This window comes from Strongylocentrotus purpuratus, unplaced genomic scaffold (genome assembly GCF_000002235.5).
Source record: "Strongylocentrotus purpuratus isolate Spur 01 unplaced genomic scaffold, Spur_5.0 spur5_scaffold_18, whole genome shotgun sequence".
NCBI lineage: Eukaryota > Metazoa > Echinodermata > Echinoidea > Camarodonta > Strongylocentrotidae > Strongylocentrotus > Strongylocentrotus purpuratus.
The window spans coordinates 26,820,984-26,830,842 of record NW_022145603.1 but is presented as its reverse complement, the minus strand read 5'-3'; positions in this window follow the sequence as shown (position 1 = coordinate 26,830,842).

Genomic DNA, 9,859 nt, shown 5'->3' with positions numbered 1-9,859 from the left:
TCCGATACAGAAAAGTGCCCCTATAACATGGACTTTGCCTTTTGCCACAAGCCTAAATTAATTTGCATTGGCGAAGTGGCATATTTAGGAAATTACTAACACAATTAAGAATAGGTCTTATTTTCCCTGAGGATACTTCTTTTCTCGTTTAGATTGATATCTTGTCAGCAGACGTTGGTCCGGGGCTCGGATTCGAACCCTCAAACCTTGGATGTTGTCCTAGGGGGTATTTGTCCTAGAGGGTGGTTACCCTAGGGGCGGTTATCCTAGGGGTGGTTGTCAAGGGGGTAGGTGTCCTAGAACCGCTATTAATGTACACAAAGTGACAGTTTCCGCTTTGGGGGGGGGGGGGGGTTAAGTTTGTTTTATTTTTATTTTTCATCTTCCTTCTGTCCGTCGGTCTCTTCTATGAAGAAAAAACACATACACCAACAGCAGAAGGATTCACAGAGCATCATTTGGGGCGCATTGTCTACCGGGGTCGCCCATATTTACAGAACTTTAAGCTATGCTTACCTGAATCCATGGACCCAGCCTACTTCTGCTACCCATTGAACGTCTCCTCTCTCTCTCTCTTCTTCTCTCTCTCTCTCTCTCTCTCTCTCTCCCTCTCTCTCTCTCTCTCTCCCTCTCTCTCTCTGTCCCGGCCCCTACATATTACATTGTGCTCTGATTGATTGACGTTGCTACTTGTTAAAAACATCGCACGATATTTAAAACGATATTATCATTAACCGCATGGTTGATCATGTCACAGATCTTTTGAAAAGTGAGTGACATTATGCGGAATGTAAATTCACGCTCCCCCCCCCCCCCCACTCTTTTGAACCGAACAATCCTTTACAAATTATGTTTATTTGCTCGTGCAAGTAAATTCTTATCGAACGGAAACATGATCCTCATTGTACGTGTATAATAATTGTCTGTTACACCAGGGACTTGGGATACAACTAACAACTAACAAGTCCCTGGTTACACATATCTTATAACACCCACGCCTTCAGAGACAAAAAGGCATTTACTGTAAGAGAAAATATATGAATCTAATGCTTTACTGGCTCCAACCAGATGTATCGTTTAAAAATTCAATTCATCATGGCGCCATATAAACAGGCACGTAGCCACGGGGGGAGGCACGTGTCCCCCTAAAATGTCCAAGATCGGTTGAACTTTTTTAGACCCCTCTTTTTACCTCGATCGATTACATGTATGTACACAGGGGCGGCGATTTCTTTTCATGACCGGGGGGGGGGGGGGGGAAGACGAAATGCGAGGAAAAATTTGTATTCCATTGGTATCACCAGTGGCATAATGAGCAAAATACTTTTTTTTTGGAGGGGGGGGGGGGGGCAGAAGACAAAAATCCGCGTCACCACCACTCTTACGCGTTACATGCAGGTCCCGCGAAACGTTTTTTCAAAGTGGGGGGGGGGGGGGGGCTAAAGTATTTACGATCAGGTAGGGTGTAGCGTAAATTGGCGTGGGATCTAGGGGCAAAAGCCCAGGCGGAGGTCAAGGGCGGAGCCCCCGGAAGCTCAGGGGTTTTAGGCATTTAATTACGTTCAGATGAGCATATTTTTGACACCTAATTAGTGAAACTGGAAGGTCATTAATTGTGGGGTTCAGTCGGCTGAGCCTCATGAATCTAATGGGCTTTAGGCATTAAATTACGGTCAGATGAGCATTCAGGGACCCACCCTGAGGCCCTTGGTGGGGTCCAGAGCCCCCGGAAGCTGGGGGTTTTGGGCAGTTAATTACAGTCAGATGAACATATTTTGATACCTTATTTGTGACACTGGAAGGACAATAATTGGCGTGGGATCCAGGGTGCGGAGCCCCAAAAATTTCAGGGGTTTAGGCATTAAATTACGGTCAGATGAGCATCCAGGGTCCCGTCTATGGCCACTGCAGGGGACAAAGCCTCCGCAAGCTCAGATTTTTTAAGGCCTTTAATAGGTCGGATGAGCATATTTTGAAACCTTATTTGTGACACTGGCAGGCCACTGTTCTTTCTTTCTTTCTTTCTATTTATCTTTGGAGGGGGAGGGGGGCTCGAGCCCCCGAGCCCTGCCGCTCCGTGGGCCCCGACATGTAGGCTTCTTAATAAGCATATGTTTTGCCTGACTGTAAATTTGGGAATTTTTCGTTGTCCAACAAACCCAACAAAAACGTATAATTTACACAAAAGTGAGGAAACATCACGAAAAATCATGTCATTTCAGCAACATTTGTAAATCACGGGTATCGAATTAGAAATAAAACAAGTTTGAGTTTTATTCGAGGGAGGCAAATGCCCCCTCCCCATCAGTACGCTAGTGGGTATCACGGTGATACCAACGGAATACAGATTTTCTACAATATTTACTTGTACATTCTAAAGGATATTATGCGAAGGTCGCGTAGCGACTGAGCTAGAAGATTTTTGCATTTTTATAAGTCTAAACGCTGCACTCTTGGGCCCTCCAGAGCCTAAAGTGTGTTGCAGTCTTTAGTTAGTATTCGCAATACATTTTCTTTATGCACTTTTTCAAATTTAAGGGGGGGGGGACGATCCCCCCTAAAAAATTGAGGGGGGGGGGACGTGTCCCCCCGTCCCCCCGGGATCGCCGCCCCTGTATGTATGATATAACTGTATGTCACCAGCATTAAGATGATATTTAATACCATGATGTCAGACGATATCTCGAAAAGGAAGAGTATAGATTGAGTATCATATAGGTCCTATTATTGATCCATGACGGAGCCAAATTCGAAGGCTGTGGGATTTGCCGGCAATGCCAACATAGACGTCATTTTGTATTTGTCCGTCTGTTGTCTGTTAAGGCATTGTTTCACGAAATCGTCATAAGTACAAGTTCACCGATATCCCAGTGAAACGATTGTTATTTTTAATATACGCGTTTCATTGGGATGTCAGCGAACTTGATATTATGACGGTTACGTGATGATAAGTGTACACTTGACAATTTTGTCTCACAAAAATGTCGATCAACATCATTCGGAGCACACATAATAGGTAACATTCGAAGTCTTTAAGACAGATCAACCACCGTACTATTAATTCATGCTTTTGTTATGTGCCATTTTGATTTACGTCATATTTTGCTTTCTGGTCTCCCTTCTTCACAAATTCAAAGACTACAACCTAATCATCCAGAGCTTCAAGAGAATATTCGGATAATAGAGTTACATGGACCATGTCAGCTTACCACGTGAATAACTGAATAGAACACCATCAAAATACAATTATTTTTTAACTGGGGTAAACTGGGAACGCCTAGTCAGAATAAGAACATAAACTAATGAATACCTTGTGCTTGCGGTGAGGAGAGCAAACAACAATACGTCGCGAGAGTCATGGATTTGGCAAGTTTGAACTGTTTGAACTGAAATAAATATCAATTACTAGCAGCTGTATTAATATATATATGAATATATATATGCCAATATATTTTGGAGTGCTGCTGATCTCTTTCAGAACAGGGTTTTATTTGTTTAGGATTAAGCGATCTTTGTTTTCCCTTTACATCGGCAACTGTTCGAGTTTTTATGGATGATTATTGAATGTTAGATTTTGCATGGTGGTTTATGGTTTCATCATGTTGAAAGTCCTGGAAAAGAATATTGGGTTTGATAGGGAATAGAAAAGAAGAAAGAGAGAGAGAGAGAGAGAGGGGGAGGGGGGAGAGGGGGGGGGGGGGGCGTGGGTATTCTTTTGGTTCCTCCTACTACACGCGACACTGCCATTGAATCCATGCATTTATTTTGTTTTTGAAAAGAAAAATGATAATAGCATGAAGAAAAAATGCAGGACAGAAAAAGAATGAAATGTAGAATGTAGAGTCGGCTATTAAACTGTTCTTGGGGACAAGGGGATGCATCTCTTCGGAAAATGTCTAACATTTTCAAAATATTAGTCAGCCCACCCCCCCCCCCCCCCTTTCCCCTCACCACAGGGAATGTTATGTCATAAATTTTAAAATGGAAAGGAAAACATATATGAAGATATCAAATTAGGTTAAGAAGGACCTAATATAACAATATACATATGTTCAAGGTTATATTATGTGTTTACAAAGTCACTGTGTGCGTGTGCTTCAGTGTATGTTCGCGTGCCTGGGCAATGTCGGTGCCTGGTAAAGACCACCTCCTACACGCCCCCTTTCCCCCTCGTCATTAGGGACTTTTAGATTTGCGTGGACTGATACGTAAGACGTCCATTCAAGGCAGTGCATTAAAAGGACGTCGATCGTAGCAATCCCCATTGTCTTCGTGCGAATCTAAAAGTCCCTAATATGAATAGTGCGGGCACATACGAAAGGGGAGGGATTAACGCCAATTATGGAACACTCTACAAACTTCAGCGCGATACAAATTAGGGTTGGAGCTAGCACTGAATTCGAAAGCTCATTTAAGGTTTGTGCTGTACAGGATCTAGCGGGATTTCACTTAATCTACATGCTGACTCTGGTTTTAGAATTTTTGGGGTACTTGTTAAATTTCCATCATCAGTGCATGCGAGGAAAGCTTTGGACGTGCCTTTACCGTGGGAAGCATTGTTTTGGAGGCATCCTCTTAAAGTAGGAATTGGTAAGCATCACAATAATTAAAATAATGATAATGACGATGATGTTACTATCATTATTACTACTATAGTCAGACCTGTCTGTAAAGATAAATACTACTACTACTAATACAATATTGATAATTATATTAGATATGTTAATAATTGTACTACTACTACTACTTATAGTAACAATGTTGATGATATAAATAAATTAATAATACTTTTAACGATAGGTATTTTTATAGTGCGCATTTTTGACAATTTGTTTTGTTATACTACTACTACTACTACTACTACTACTATTCGTTGTTTTACTACTACTACTACTACTACTACTTCTGCTACCATTTCTCCTACTACTATTACTGCTACTTCTACTACTACTACTACTACTACTACTACTACTACTACTTCTACGTACTTCTGAAACTTGCTGTACTTATTCAAGCTTTGTTCTCAAATGTACTTACTGCTTATTACATGGAAATCATTGTGTATATTTTTAAAAGATTCTCATTTACTTTTTAGCTTTTAGTCTCATTTATATATATGAATACAAAAGAAACAAATGAAAATAAAGGATATTTTTCTTCTTAGAACTAATTTAAAGATGTTAAGTGATTGTAAGAGACGATTCTGGAATAAAAGTATAGAGATCAGAGATTAAAACAACAGGACATTTCAAGCGGTATTTTAAGAGAAGAAAAAATAAGGCGAGTCAAAAGAAAAAAATAAAGATAAACATGGAATTTTGTTAAAAATAAAGACGGTATAGAGAAACTAGAGGGAGAGAGAGAGAGAGAGATGGCGAGGGTAAAGAACTAATATTAATTTTTTCCTTCATTTTCTGTTATTTAAAGAAAGTAAGAGAGAGACGATACAAATACGGGGTTAATAGGATAGAACAACCGCGAACTGGAGAAAGGGAGAGAGAGGTGAGAGAGCAAAAGAAAGACCAATTCTTATTTAATAATTTCGGTACAGAATATTGTACAGGCTGGTAGCAGGCAGCGAGAGTTTGAACGACCGATAAGATAGATAGTGGTGGTTATTTTACATGAAAGATAAGAAAGCAATGAATGCTTGTTAGTAAGCAACCAGAAGACCGACGGATTTAGGTCCTCTCCGAGGGACCTGGTAATGAGGATTAATGCCTTACCAAAGGGCACTAGCGCATTGCCTTGGTTTCGAACCCGGGTCACCGGATTACGAGACCACTGCTCTACCAACTGAGCTATCGCGCCTCCTAAGAGTGGCAATGACATAATACAAATGATTTTGCAGATAATTAACAAATTAAAAAGTAACATTTAAGCCCACGTCTGTAAAGATATTAAAACAAAAAGAGGAAGGAAAACACATTATGTTTCTGGATTTCTTATTTTGGATTATAGGACAATTACCCCCTGAGGCCCCCCTCCGTTTCGAAGACAATTCTCCGCAGGAATATTACCCCCATGAACAATTACACCCACTCGAACATTACCCCCTCGGACAATCACACCCCTCCCCGAGGACAAATACCCGGCGAGGAAAATTACCCCCCCCCCCCCTCAAAAAATTATTTTCTTGAACATCACCTCACGATGATACAGCTCCGAAACTGGGTTTTTTCTGAGCGTTCTGAGTCGTCATTTTTTAAGCTAGATTCCAGAATTATTGATGATTTCTAAGAAAATGCATTGTCATGTTTGGAATCTCCGTCAAAAATGATTCTACATGTCTTTTTTCCATTTTTTTTCAGCCCGTTTTGCTTACAGTGTCCCTTTAACTGTCTCATGCAAATGCCTTTGTGTAGAAAATGAAAGGGGTAAAAGTGGGTCAGATCAAAGTGTGTCAGGTAGGTCAGAAAGAAGTGATAAAAATGGAAAACCCATCATTATATAGATAAGTATTTGATTTCACTCTGTCTTTTTTTTAAATTACAATTGCAACACCTCGTGCGTTGTTTATGCCATGATTAAAGAATATCGTACTTTTCTATTCATTTCGTTTTATGTGCTCTATGTCTTTTCCCAGGAATCGTGTGATTCGTGCTTTTGCATCGCAAAGGTTTGGTTCGCTGTAACTCCGCGATCGAAACTCAGACAAAATCTGAACTAGCTCAGCATTTTTCTTTGCTTGCTGTTTGGGACCATCTGCTTTCTTGTCGCAGATCTCCCTCCCCTTGCATATAGTGTCAGTGAGGGCACTTTCTGTACAAGAAAAGAGGCATTTACAAAGGAAAATATAAATTTAAGTGACATTTTATTTTTCTCGACATTGGAATAAAGTCCTAGATTGTCAAAATGATGATTACACTATCAAGAATGATTTCAATATTTTTTCTCTCTTTTCATGGTCAAATATATTGCTTAAACATCTTATTTTGCATTTTAGTGTAATGGCTTGAATATTCATTATATAGAGGGAGGAAACGAAATACCAAAGGGTTTTAAGGACAATCTAATAATGAAATTCTGGAAAGGCCTTTAATGAGTAACCCCATTATATCAACTATGACTCCGAGCGAGCGTAGCGAGCTAATCTTCGGGGGGGAAAAAATCGCTTTGAATGGAAAACAGGGATCATATCAGAAGGAAAAAGGGTACTTAATATGTCGGGAACAGGTCACTGCTCGCACCTGAAAAGAGGCACTCATAACAGAACGAAGCACTCATTTATAACATTGGAACAGGGGCGCTTATTTAAAGAAAAGGGACTTTTGTTGAGGGTAAAGGGCCACCTATCAGATTTTGATAAGAGCATTTATTCATGGTGAAAAATGAAATTTATGAGAAGGAGAAGGGGCGTTTATCAGAAGGGAAAAGGGCAATGAATTGAAAGGAAACTGAGCAGCTATCAGATTTGATATGGGAATTTATCATAAGTGAAAGGGGCATTCATGAGAAGGAGAATTGACTCTTATTAAAGCCCCACTGCACTATTTATAACTACTTGCTCCCTAATCGGTGCCTGTTGGTCCCTCATCATCCTGTTTTTCTTATGTTAATTGAGAGCTGATTTGATGAGATAACCATCTGCCAGTGACCTTGCAGGGAGGTCTACTCCCCTGGCCAAACTAGTACACGCGGGCTTTAAGAGAAATGGTGTTATTTATATTATGTGTATACAAAGTCACTGTGTGCATGTGGGTGTGTGTGTGTGCGTGTGTGTGTGTGTGTGCTTCAGTGTATGTTCGTGCGAGCAATGTCGGTGCCTGATAAACTTACCAAGAAAAAAGGGAACGCATCGAAATAAAACGGGCACTTATCAAAAGTGAAAAGGGGCACTTATTAAAAGGGGAAGGGGCACTTCATACAAAGGAAAATTGGCACTAGTCAGAGTAAAAGGGGCTACTTTACTATGTAAAAAAGGGTCAATTTAAGGGTTCTTATAGCGCCGCGTCTTTATAGTATGTATGTATACTGTACATTGACGCGTGTGGTGTGAGCGCTAAAGTAAGGCAATGAAACTCGGATTTAATAGTCAATGGTAATGACACGACACAATTTGTAATAAAATCAAGTTCCAAGGATCTAGGATATGTGATTTATATATCAAATTATGCTTTTTTTTAAATTCATTCACTGATTATTATGCATCATTTGTTAATTTTCCACGTCAACATTTATAAATTTTACACAAAGGAGGGTATAACATTAAAAATCCCTCGCATTCATAGATAATCGTTGTTGTTGTTTTAATACGCCGCTTTCATTTGTAATTATTTACCCAAAAAAAGACACTGGTAGAAATCAGGGAGTTGGAAGGATTTTCCTGTGGAAACACAGCGAAACAGATATACATACACTTAAAGTAGTCTTGTAATGATTAAATACTGTAGCTGAAACAAAAACAAGTCTGAGATCCTACTCTACAATTCTACTAATGGCGATCATTTCAAACTTACTATCTTCAAAAAGTCTTACCTGCTCACAAACTCATGTCCATCATCAAAACCTAAGTCCATAACATTAGGGATATTTAGATTGAGTGGACGAGAACGGCGTGAACGTCCACTGGTCGTGCGTGTCCATGGGAAGCCGTTTTAACATATATTCCTAAAAATTAGATTCCTGATATAAAGAAATGATATTCTGTAAAACAATGGTAACTCTTGATATCAAGAAATGATTTTCTATTGTATAGCAATGGTAATTCTTGTTATCAAGATATATGAGTAAATGTTAAAACGACTTAAAGGTATTACAAAGTTTTAGTATGGGGTCATGAATTTGGTTCAAATGAACACATTGGAAGCATATGCGTTCATACAATATTAATTGATCGTTGTCGTAGTTGAAATCGAGTCTAAAGTTATGAAATTGTAAATAATAAACTCTTTATGTTGTATAGCTCCCTCTCAAGGTCAAGATATTAATTTAGCTATGAAACAATGTTTCTTGACTAAAATCGACAGATTAGCTATTCCCGTTTAGATATTATATATCACAACTACATATTCTGAGATTTTCATGGTCGCAGTTACCATTGTACGGCCGTAGGCGCTATTTGAAATTTCACAAAATTTACCGGGAGCACCGGTAAAATTTTATATTTAATTTTTCTCGAAAGCAGAAGTGTTTTAGGGGCTAATTTTTGTAGTGCTTATAATACATCCACAGGGGCATTCAAATATATCAAAATTGTAAAGAATCACTACCCACCCAATTTTCAAAATTTCCCAAAACGTTGTATTACCTTTAATATAGACACGCATGATCAATGGACGTTCACGCCGATATCGTCCACTCAATCTAAAAGTCCCTTTTGAACAAAAACGAGTTGACCTTGTTCATTTTATATACAAGGAAAGTCCAATCATAAGGTTCCGAGATCACTTTGAGCAACAGTTTTAGCTGCGTGTCCCTCAAAGCAGTTAATATTTGAACATCCAGACAGTGTGTGTCTGGATAGTTTATGTATCCGGGCAGTTGATTTAAAACAGCAATTTGAAGAGTTTACAAGCAATATTTCTTAAATCTTCTACGACTTATGTTTGAAAATATTATGAAGGACAAATATCATGAAGGCTAGTGCTATTTTATGAGAACTTTCGGTAAAATCCGAAGGCAAAAGAGAGGTCTTTATGTACGTTAGGTGACCGGACACTTGTTATTTGGTTATATACCCCTATTTTGTATGGTTCAAGGCATGGGCACACAGAAGATTTTTTTTCTCTCTAGGGGACCGGGGGGAAATTCAATGAATTATTGAAAATTTATTGCATTTTTTATTTTTTATTTGTGGGAACTACCCCCTACCCTAGCCCCCGCTGCGTACATGCAGTCATGGTTCAGTGGCAAAGCA